Below are 11887 nucleotides of genomic sequence, written 5' to 3' on the forward strand. Positions count from 1 at the left end.
CAGCCAGGCGGGTTCAGAGTGACAGCGGGGCTGGGGAGGACACACGACCCTCCCCCAATATCAATGTGGGGACAAAGCAGGGTGTCCTGGCTGGGCTCGAGGCAATGGGCAGGGTCTGCCGCCACTGCTGGGTCAGGAGTTCTGTGGGTGGAGAAAAGGGGGATGTCACCGGACTGGGAGCCTCAGGGGGAGCACATGCGCGCTGGTGGAGGGAGCACACGACTCCCTAGGACCCCTCCCTCTTGCACAAGTAGAAACCGAGCCCCAGTGCTAGGAAGATTGAAGCCCAGCTCGAAGCCCCCAATTCCCATCAGCACCTTGCTCTGGACGGTGTCTGGCAACATCTCTGGGGGATCACAAGGGTCAGGACCCTCCCAAAACCTGTCACAGATACTCCAAATCCCTCTAAGTACCCTCCCAGTTTCCTCCAGCCTACCCAGGACCCCTTAAAATCTCCTCCCAGTCTCTTCCCAGCCTCCCCAGCTCCCACCAAAGCCCCTCTTGTCCCTCTCCGGATCCCGTAACTCCCCTTTCAGTTTCCCCCCACTAGCACAGGACTCCCAACCCTCTCACAGTCACTTCCAAGCCCCACCAGGACACACCAAGACGCGTCTCAGTTTCTCTCCAGCACAACCAACCTCATTCCAACCCCTGCTTTTCCCTCCCTGATCTTCTTCCATCCCCTCCAGGCTCACTCAAATCCCTCCCAGTTACACCCAGTACCCCCAAACTCCCTCCCAGTGCCCAGAAGGACACCCGGAACCCCATCCCACCCTCCCCAACATCCTTCAGACTCCTTCTTAGCCATTCTAGACCCCGGAGCCTTACTCCCAGTTTAAGCCAGACTATCTCAAACTCCCTCACAGTTACTCCCAGCACACCTCAATTCACCCACCAGCCCCCCAGTACTTCCCCCACTACCCCCTGCTGTGGGGTCCGGGCCGTGCCCCAGTGCCGGCTCAGGGGGTGCTCCAGGCTGACGTGCTCCACCTGGAGCTGGAGCTGACCCCGTGCCGGGGGGGGTTTCCAGCAGCACCAGGAGCTGGTAGAAATCCAGTCCCCGTTGAGGAACAGGTCGGTGGCCACCACGTGTCCCGAGGGCTCCTGCTGGCCCTGGAACCAGCTCAGCTGGATGTTGGCAGGGTAGAAATCCATCACGGAGCAGAGCAGGCAGCCGGGGCCGGGCTGGGAGCTCGAGGGCCACAGTGAGATAGATACACTAGGGGTCACTGGGAGAGAGTGAGGACACTTTGGGATCAGCGGGGGGGAGATGGGAGAGGACTGGTGTGGCACTGAGAGGGACTGGGAGTGAAGCTGGAGAGAATGGGGAAACATCGAGAGAGAGTGGAACGGATTGGGGCAATGGGTGATTGGGTGGTGGTCTGGAATTGGACTGAAAAAGGACTTGGAAAGGACAGGGAATGGACTTGGAATGGAATGGCTGTGGACTGAGAGGAATTTGGAGGGACTCTGTGACACTGGGAGGGACTATGAGGATATTGGCAGGGCCTGGGAAGGCATTAGGAGAGACTGGGATGGACTGGAAGAGACTGGGACGGACTGGAAGAGCCACCATCTCACCATTTCCCGCCCCTCCCGCTCACCCGAGAGCTCCCCGCCCCCAGCCCGGGGGGCTCCCAGTGGCACCAGTAGGGCCCCAGCTGCCCCACACGCCCCATGGCCAGCGCCGGGCAGGGTCTGACACCTCCCCCGTGTTGGAACCCTGGAAACTGAGGGGTTTGGGCTTTCTCTGCTGACAGGCATTGACCCCCAGGAAAACACTGCTTTTGACCTGAGGATGTGAAGAAGCTTTCCAGAATTGTGATAGAACTGGGATCACTGGTGTGTAGTTTGAATAGAAGTGTGTAATGACCCATGGTGGAAAATTTAGAATTTGTGGTTTTAAATTATATTAATACATATAAAACAAGATGGAGGTTTTAGGGTGGAGTTTTCTTTCTTTTTCACCTTCTTCACAGGTCTTGGTGGTACTTTTGTAATTGGATAGAAAATTCCACATTGCAGGTCACAGGTGATTGGTTGTTGGGTTAAAAGTAAAAAGAATTCAGCTGTCGGTTCTTAATTGGACAGATTGGCCCTTAAAAGGCCTTGTAGAGAGAGAGAGATACGTGTCCATTTTTGGCCTGTTAGCTAGAAGTGCTGTAGAACTCACTGTAATATAGATAAGAATTAATAAATATCTGAGTTCAAACACAAAATTCCGTCTCTCGAGCATTTAATTCTGACTCTGGAAGAACACAAAAGAAGATAAAACGCGATACCCCCCTCCCCAAATTCTCCTGGCGGGGGGCGCTGGGGGCGGGGCGCGGGTGGAGTCCAGGTGAGGAGCTCTGGGCGCTCTGGGACTGCCTGAGGAGTCATCAGCGCCGCGCGCTCTGATTGGCTCAATTATTTTGGTGCCTTCTCTGATTGGCTGAGGAGAGGCCCGGGAGTTGAGAGGAGGACCGGGAGAGATCCTGCCCCAGGCTAGCGGTGGAAGAACATCCAATTAACAAGGCATGCAGATCATTTCCCAGCGGTGCCCACACTCCTGTAGGAACTAAATGCACCGAGGATCTCACGAGGGTCACCAACTCTCTGGCGGCCAAATCCAGCCCTGCGCTCCCTGCGGGTGCGGGCACTCTGGGAAGGGCTCAGCTGCGGGTCAGATGGCCGGAGAGTGGCTTGGTGGTCACCTCGTGTGTGAGGCAGTGATGGGCTGGGGAGATGCGTGGACACTGCACATAATCACTTCCAAGCAAAAATCATTCCAGGAAGGAGTAACAGCTTCTGACAGAGACCAAGTGTTGCCACCAGGTGCTCCTGCCAACAGCCGCCTGCAGAAAGAGCACACACACCAATGCACGTGGGCTTTGGCTGTCTTCTGGCAGAGAAGTCCCCAGGGGACACAGGTCTCTGTGGCAGGAGCAGGCACCAGCATTGGCAGGCCTTGGGGGCGGCAGGTCTCCTTTGGCAGGGACTCTGCCACACCTGCTGATTTCACTGCTCCCAGGGCTCAGAGCAGCATTCGTGCCCTGGGCCATACGTCCCGTGTCTGTGTCACACTCCTGTGTGTGTGACGGCCACCCAGCACCGGGTCTTGTCCCAAAGAGGCCCTGGCAGCTGCTGTGGAAGGCCCCGATGCCCTTCCTGCTGCAGCTGCATCGGCAACCGTGGGGGCTCCTTCTGCTGCCCTGAGCAGGCAGAGCAGAGGAGCATCTGCTTGTTGTTTGAGCCATTCCTAAAATTCCTGTTGGGCTGTCCTCGAACCTTGGGGGAACGTCTTCCTTGCAAGCTGGGCCACTTTGGTAGGGGGGGGGGTTGGCCCCAGGGCACGTGGAGGTGTGTCCTAGGGCTCTTTGTGACACAGTGCACCGTGGTCACCGTGCAATAGGAAAGGGACAGAGCGTACAAGGGTGACCCTTTGTGACACGTCGTGACATAGGTGCTGGCGGTGACACGGCCACACCACAGTGCTCGGTGCACTCGTCGGGACAGGACGGAGAGAGCGGTGCTGTGAGGAGCCCCCACACAGCCAGCTTGTTCCTTACTGACCCGGAGATTTTCCAAAGCGTTTCCTCTGCAGGTGGCCTCGAGGACAGACTGCAGGACACGGTGTCCTGTAGCCTTCCCAAGGCTTCTCTGTTACAGGTGCCTACAAGGCACAACTGCAGCACTTGCTCATCTGGAGCTTTTCCGAGACATCTCTCCTGCAAGCAGTCCCAACTCCAAACAGTGACATGGAGCAGACACCACCCAGAGTGCCCAAGCTGGCCTGGGTGAAGGAGGAGGAGGAGGCTGCAGCTCCCTCAGCACAGCAGACTGAAGAGCTGGAGCAGATCCAGCTGCTGGAGAAGGGTGAGTAGCAGAGCTGGGCCACAGGGCTGGTGCCTGCAGCCAGCTTAGCCCCATCCCATCCCATCCCATCCCATCCCATCCCATCCCATCCCATCCCATCCCATCCCATCCCATCCCATCCCATCCCATCCCATCCCATCCCAACATGCCCATGGATAGGACAGAAGAGGGGCTGGGGCTGAACACCCTGGCAGCCACACCCCATCCCTGGAGCATCCCAGGGCTGTCCCTGCCTGGGAATGCAGGGCTGGCCTGTGTTCTCCGGCCTCTCCCACAGCCCCTCAGCCCTGGCTGCGCTCGCTCTTTGCCAGGGGCCGCCATGGACCCGACACAAGAGCAGGACCCTGCCCGTGGCTGCTTCCGCAGAACAGCGCAGGTACTGCAGCCATCCCCACCTGGGCTGGGCCTGCTGTCACTGCTCAGCCCAGCACCGTGCTTGGAACACTCCATGGATTCTCCCTTTCTTCCTGCCCTTCTCCTGCAGATGATCTATGAATTCATCATGTGCATTTGGTGGGAAGAGACCACCGGTGTGGGCACTGGGCTCTTGGCAAACTTTCACCTCTTCACTGCTGAGACCGGGGCTGCCATGCTGGATTTGCTTGTGGAGAAGGGTGTCTCCAATCCAAAGCAAGTAAGCAGCCTGTGGCCAGGGCTTGATCACCCCAGGAATTGTGTGGTGCCTCAAGCCAGCTCTGCTGGGTTCCTTCAGTCTTTGAGGCCCAGCCCAATAGGGTGGGAAGGGCAGCACTTCTCAGGGGAAGCTGGGGAACCTGCTGCTCGGGCAGGTGTCCAAGTCTCCCCGGGCCTTCTGCAGGTGCCAGCCATGGTGAGGTACATCCACAAGTGGCTCACGGCCAACGAGTCTGCTGGGCACAGGCTGGACAAGGCCCTTCTGGAGCTGACCAGGGAATACCCCTGCGATGTGCTGATGACTCTCTTGCGCTGGGCCCCATCGGGTGACAGGTACGGCAGCCTCACCTGCCTTGAGGGTTTAGGGTTTCCCGGCCCCTTACCCTGTAGAGCCTGTCCCTGGTGACTGCCAGACAGGGGGACAGTTCCAGGAGCCTCTGGCTCCTCCGTTTGCCAGTGCTGCCATGTCAGCCCCTGAGCGTGCTGCCACGCTCCCTCCCTGCCCCTCAAGATGCCTGCACCCCCGTGGGCTGGCTGGGTGCTGCCAGCGAGGGCCGGTGGGCAGAGGCAGGGCTGACGGCCAGCGCGGGCCCCTGCAGCAGCCCAGGCCACAGTGCTGTGGTCGAGACCCCCCTGACACAGAGCTCTGACCCCACAGAGCTGCTACGGCCATGTGGGGAGTGATCATGTCCTCCACTGGGACTGCGGAGCCAGCGCTGCAGATACTCCTCAATGTGCTGAACGCCTGGCCAGTGGACAGTGTGTACACCTCCGATGGGGACAGCACAGGAGTCTTTGCCCTGGCTGTGAGTTCCTGCAACTGACCTTGGCTTGCCCCTAGGCCACCTCTCCAGCACCTAGCTCTCTGTCCTCCCCCCAGCTGCATCTCTCTGCCTCAGGCACTGGGCTGAAACCTGCCTTAGGGGCAAGGTTCAGGGGCACCAGGCTGGGTGACCCCGAGGTGTCTCCCCCGGCCTCTCCCTGGCATGCTCGGGCCCTGCCACACGGATGTCTTGGCACTGAGTGTTGTCTCTGGGTGGTTCATTTTTTGCAGGCAACCGTGACCCTGTGGAGGGTCTTCAACCTGACCTGGTGCCCACCTATAGTGCTGGAGTATTTTCCCCGTCTCTTTCTGTGTCTGCTCTTCCAAGTTTACATCAGCGCACTGGATACGCCAGAGGAGGTTGATACCTTCTGGAAGGGGTGCCAGGAGCAACTGGGCCTTGCCACCAACCCCCAAAGGTGCTCCATCCCAGTCCTCCCAGTCTCCCCATCCCTTCCAAGGCAGGAGCCAGGGCTGACAGCATGACCTGGGCTTTGCTCTGCACACAGGTTTGCAGAGCAGACCCTGAAGGTCCTGCTCTGCCGAGTGCAGTGTGAGCGTGTTGTGGTAGCCATGGAAGGCAAGGCTGGCTGGGACACGCTGCTCTGTACTGACACCCACCACTATGCAGTGGGACTCCTGGCCAGGTGAGACCCCCTTCTCCCTGCTGCCCCCGGCACTTGTGCCCAGGGTGCCCCACACAGTTCCCATGGGCAGGGGTGAGAGGGCTTTGTCACAAAGAGACGGACGAGCAGACTGGAAAAGGCTGGCAGAGGAGGGTGCCCGGGAACAGCCGCCTCCCAGAGCGCCCACGGGGTGCTTGGGAAAAGACCAGAGCTCCGTGGGTCACTCCTGGGAGAGCTTTGCCCTCCCGGCTCAGGGACAATGATGCCTTTTCCCCCCACCAGGGAGATGCGCTGTGTCTCCATGATCTGGTGTTGTAGCTTCATCTCCTGCCTCTTGGAGCTCCTCAGCCAAGACATTTCAGACTGGCAGCTGCCCGCCATGGCGTTCCTTGTGGAGGTGAGCCCCATGGGCAGCACAGCTGAGCTGCCTCCCACCTCTCTGCCCTCTCACAGCCGCAGCTGCCTGGGACGGTGCCCGTGCCCTGTGCTGCTGCCTTGGCTCAGGCCTGTGCAGTTCTGAGCTCCTGCCAGCTGGGCACCCCGGTCACTGCTTTGTGCCTTTCAGGTCCTGGACTTCCTGGACATCAAAGAATGGGGTGACAGCGTCCTGGAGATCATGGCAAGGCGCCTGCAGAGCACGTCCAGGGAGATGCGTCGCCTGGTGCTCAGAGGCCTCGTGCAGCTCAGCAAGGACCCCTCGATGGTGAGAAGACAGCAGCAGCTGAAGCTGTGCTGGCAGCGTGGGGCTGGGGAAAGCAGCCCCTTGGGCTTGGCTGGCCTTTGGGAGCTGTGGCAGCTGCTCCCAGCTCTCCTGCGTTGCTGTTCAGCTGCCCGAGTGCTTCAGGACAGCCCTTCGGCCCCTGGGCTCCACGGCAACAGCAGCAGCAGCGTGGGCTTGCCCTGCCTTGTCTTCCATGCAGAATATTAGAATGTACAGCCTGACAGAAAGCCTTGCGGACCTGTTGTGGGATGCAGATGAAGACATCGTTGAGATGACCGTCGCGGTGCTCAGCTTTCTGCTCTCGCACAGACACCTCGCAATACCCAGCCCCATCGCCCTGCGGCTGGCTGGCGCGCTCTGGCCACTGCTGGACAACGTAAGGCTCTGTGCCCCCAGCCACGGCCACTGGGTGCTGCCCCCAAGTGTGGGGCCCCGTGGATTTTTGGGCCTGTGCACAGAGGGGCCTGGAGCAGCTGATGAGGAGGGCTTTTGCTTCCTTTCCAACAGGACAACCGCCATGTGCAGCTGCTCTCCATTCGCCTCTTCCAAGAGGTGATGAGGTTGGTAGCGGCCAAGGGTAAAAAGCCCCTCAAGATGCTTGTGAGCAAGAGCCTGCTGCCACTCTTCTTCAACTGCCACCATGACAACATGCGCGTGGCAGAGGTGAGGACTCGTGGGCGCTGCTGTCCTCCTGGCAGGGGGCTCAGCTGTCTCCCTGCACCCGGGCACCTCATGGGCTCCAGCCTCCTCCTGGCCTTGTCACAGGGAGGCAGGTCCTGTGCCCTGGGCTGCGGTGCCATCTCTGGGTCTCTGCTGCTCTGCAGGCCTCTTGTGAAACGCTGCTTTCTGCACTAACCTTCCTGAAGAGGAGAGATCTTGAGCAGCTGCTGATGGCGGATCAGATGTGGAGGTTTGGCGAGTGCTTGGTAAGAACGCTGCTCCCTTCCCTGGGCTACCCACGCGGGCTCTTCTCCAGGCTCCTCTGGCCCCAGGGCCGGAGCTGATGGAGCCCCGAGCTCCATCAAGCCCGCGCCTTGCCGGGCCCTCTGCCCCGCTCAGGGCTGTGCGGGCAGGGCAGGCCGGGGCCAAGGGACAGAGCCCGCGCCAACCCTTCCCTCCGTGCCCTGCCGCTCTCTCCAGCTGGCACAGGACAGGAGCCGAGCGGCCGAGCTGCTGCGCCAGGCGCTGCCGTACCTGCGGAGCCCACAGGAGCCCCTGCGAGAGGCGGCCGTCAGGTTTCTTGGTGAGCCACAAGCCCGGCTCCCTCCCCGCCCCGCCGCAGCTCGGCCCCAGCCCCGCCTGCTGCCCCGGCAGCGCCATCCGGGCCGGGGCTCTGGAGCCCCGCCTGCCCTCGGCGCCGCTGCCGCCCTCTCGCAGCCGTGTCCTTGGGCGTCAGGATGCGGCGAGGGCCGGGCCTGAGCCCTGCAGGGGAAGGCGCTGCTGTGGCCGCAGGGCTGGCAGCGCCGCTGCGGGGCAGCTGTGCGGCTGGGGCCGTGACAGGCTCTGTGTTGGCAGGGATGGCCGGGCGGTTCCTGAGAGAGCAGCAGCGAGAGTTGCAGCTCATGTGCAGGGGTGAGTGAGGCCAGCGGGCTGGCAGCGGGGGCTGGCGCTGGCAGCTGCGTTCCCTGCCCCGGCTGGGAGGGCTCTGCTCCCTGCGCGCACGAGGGGCGGCGTGGGCAGAGCACAGAGACCTTCCAGGGGCCTGCGGGAGGGACATTCGTGGCCAGCGCCTTCCAGCTGATCCTTGCTGTCTCCTGCTTCCTCCAGGCCATGGCAAGAGCTGCCGTGTGGGAGGGATGGGGCAGGAGGGTCTCCCCAGGTCCCTGCAGATGCAGGCTCTGACTGTGGCTCTGTTCCTCTCTCTTCCAGCCCTTCAGGACATGACAGATGACACCAGCCCTGCCATCTCATGCCTGGCTCTTCAGACTCTGTACATCAACAGAGCTGTACAGAGCATTCCCTCCTCCCGACTCCAGCAGATGCGAGATGGATTCCGCCGCCTCTGGAAGTCACGGCCTTCCCTGTGTCGCGGGGGCTGGTTGTCCTGCATGAGCACCATGGAGAACTGATCCGGGAGGCTGCGTCTGCTGGGGCCACCTGAGTCTGCAGGGAACACCTCTGCTCTGCAACCACTTTGTTTCACGCCACTGTAGGATTAGTAAATTGCTGTTGTCATACACAGAGGTCCAGGAGCTTTCTTTTGGTGCCCAGAGTCTTCAGGCCAATGGGGAAGAGGGCAAAAAGGGTGCTTGTGCTCGCCAAGTTGGCCAAGTGTGCGGTGTGGAAGGGAAAGTGGCCAAAAGGCCCTTGGCCTTTGGGGGTTCTGTGGAAGCCTTAAGGCTTCTGACAGAGCGGGCGGGCAGAGGCCGGAGCTGCGGCGGGGATCCCTGAGAGACCGGTCCCTGGAGATGGCCAGCACCCCTCTGCCAGCCTGGAAGCGCCATCTGTGTCCTGCCCGTGTGTTGCTGGCTGGATTGCTGAGGGCTCTGAGGTGCCTCTTGATGCGGCTCCTCTGGAGCTCCTTCAGCAGCCAGGCAGGCCTGGGGGAGGCGTGGAGGGCACGGGACAGTGGGAGGCCATGAAGGGCTGCGGTGCTGCCAAGGCCTGCCCGGAGAAGGCAGTGGGAAGGCGTGAGGGGGATGCGTGTGGCGCTGGGTGGCGGGAGGCTGTGATGGGCCAGGAGGACTTGTGTGGATGGGTTGGTGGGAAGCCCTGAGGAACTGGGTGGCAGAGGCCATAAGCAGCCCCCAGACAGCCACCTTCTTCCTGCCAGCCGGCTGCTCTGGCGCTTCCCCGACGCGTCTCTGGTGCCTGTGGCAGAAGCCCTCGAGGCCTGGCCTCAGCAGGACGGTGGGGACAGCCCCGAGGTGCTCAGGCTGCTTTGGCCAGGGACAAGGAGGGACAAGGAGGGACAAGGAGGCCCTGCTGGAGCACGGCCACTGGCTGCTGCAGGCGAGGAGCAGTGGGAAGTGGCAGCGCTGGCGATCAGCCCGGGTCCCCAGAGCTGTCCAGGCCACTGTGCTGTGTGGCCAAGACTCCCCTGACACTGAGCTCGGGACCCACAGAGCTGCTGCCACCATGGCAAGAACGATGTCTCCTGGAGCTGGCCTGTGGAGCTCCTGCTGTCAACGTGGCTCTGGACACCAGAGAAAAATCACCAGAGTGTGCACAGGAACAGCAGCACCCAGAAGGCTTGTACCTCCTCAGGAAGACATGCACACCAGACAGGATGCCAAAAGAGGGGATGCTATCTGCACAATTTTTCGTGGCTTGGCAAAGGTTGTCAGGGAAAGTGGTCACCATGGTTTTCTCTTGACTTGCCAGAATCACAGCAACGCTTGGCAGCTTCAGCTGCAGCCTGTCCCCCTGACTGACCTCAGCGGCTCTGCTCGAGGGCACACTCGCCTTCCAGAGTCGGCTGTTGCAAGGCAGCAGCGTTGGTGCCATCGTTAGAGACTCTGATGGGACACGAGCCCTTAGCTGCAGCTGCTGACACTCTCCTCCATTGGTATAGTTTTGACTTGCCAATTTAAATATACTAATTTTTCTGCTGTGAGACAGAACCAGGAGCAAAAGAGCAAGGCAGGCCTAAAACTTAAAAAGGGTATAAAAAACTTTATTAACTACACAAAGAAAGAGAAAGAAAAGCAAATTCAGAATAAGATCTCTAGAGCACTCCTTCCTTCCCTCTCCCAACCTTCATAACAACAAAACAAACATACAAAAAACTACTTCAGCCAGTTCCCAAGGTAAATAGTCCTTTTCAGTTCACTTTGGAGAGAGAAGTTTCCTCTTGTCAGGCCATAGTGACTTCACCACAAGAAGGGAAAAAACCAGTCCTCTCATGGCTTCACTTTCACGATTTACATCTGCCTGGGAAAAAACTTGCAAAGTAGTGAAGTTCCTCCCATCTTCACAGCTTTCCCAAAGCTGTGCTTATGGGCCATACTCACGGGGTATTTACTTTTAAGAATTAACTGTTCCAAACCAAACATTTTCTTCATCACTCTTTCTCTCTGTTCATGCTCCATCTCCAGAAAAAGAGATCCCCTTTTCTCCTCGGGGCAAAGGATTCTCAACACAGATGCCTTTGATTAACAATCTATCAAATGGAACATCTCCAACCTCCCCGTGTCTTTCTCCATGGTTTACAGGAATATTCAGTACATCAGTTCATCCCTACAATCTTACAAAAGGATTTTCAGCCATCTTCACAGCATCTCCTCATTCTCCTTTCATCTAAAGAAACTTAGCTCTTGCTTCACTGATTTTGGAGCATCTCCCTTTTCCCCTCTCATATTCAAAGGAAAGCCGGAGGTCTGCACAATCTTACCTGAGCACTAAAGAGTTAAAGTTTCCCACAGAAGTCTCGGCGCTGGGTGTGAGGGCGGCTGAGATGTTAATCAGCTTTTCTGGAGCTTGCTGCAGCCCCGCACTGCCCATGGCCACCCCTGCTTCCAGACAGGGCCCGGCTGCCTCCCCCAGGCCGTGCGGGGGCTGGGCGGGCTCGGCCCCTCCAAAGCTGCTCCGGGCCAGCAGCAGGAGCCGGGCCCCCCCAGAGCCGCGGGCTCGTAGGGGAGGAAGCCGGGCTAAGGTCTCATCAATGAGCCTTTCCTCCCCCCGGCCATCGGGTTCCCTGGTTTGCAAACGGGGCCCAGCGGCCTCCCGAGCTCCCCCCACATGGGAGGGAGCCCGGGCTGGGCCGTTGTTACCTGCTCAGCCACCGGAAATAAATGAGAGTTTTTTCCCGGGTTACCGCCTTCAAAATGTGTGCTCACCGAGCGAACTAACTTTCTCCAATTGGTTGTTCAGGCTGTCAATAACCAAACCAGCCTCCAATTGGTCCCATCAACTCCCAGAGGGAGTTCTCACAGAGAGAATTGCTCTCTTGAGTTTCTTCTCCCCAGGTGTAACTAGCACAGAAGTCGATATTAGGGAAGATCCTGCTGCTTTCCACCAGTTTTAGAGGGTCATAAACGCTTTGGGGGATTTCTCGGTTAGTTCATGGGCAGATGTGACCCCTTTTTTGGGAGAATCCTGATGCTTTCCGCCAATTTGGGGGGTTCTAAACGCCTTGTGGTGGACTCATTTCCGTGGGTTCTGGTGCCGCCCGCCCACGCTTCCAACTGGTCCGGACTGGTGCTCCCAGTGCCGCGTGGGGCGGGGCCGCGGGGACCCCCCCAGGGCACAGCGCGGCTGCTTTGGGGCTGGCGGCACCGCCCGGCG

The sequence above is a fragment of the Sturnus vulgaris genome, unplaced genomic scaffold (genome assembly GCF_052056855.1).
Source record: "Sturnus vulgaris isolate bStuVul1 unplaced genomic scaffold, bStuVul1.hap1 Scaffold_198, whole genome shotgun sequence".
Taxonomy (NCBI): Eukaryota; Metazoa; Chordata; class Aves; order Passeriformes; family Sturnidae; genus Sturnus; species Sturnus vulgaris.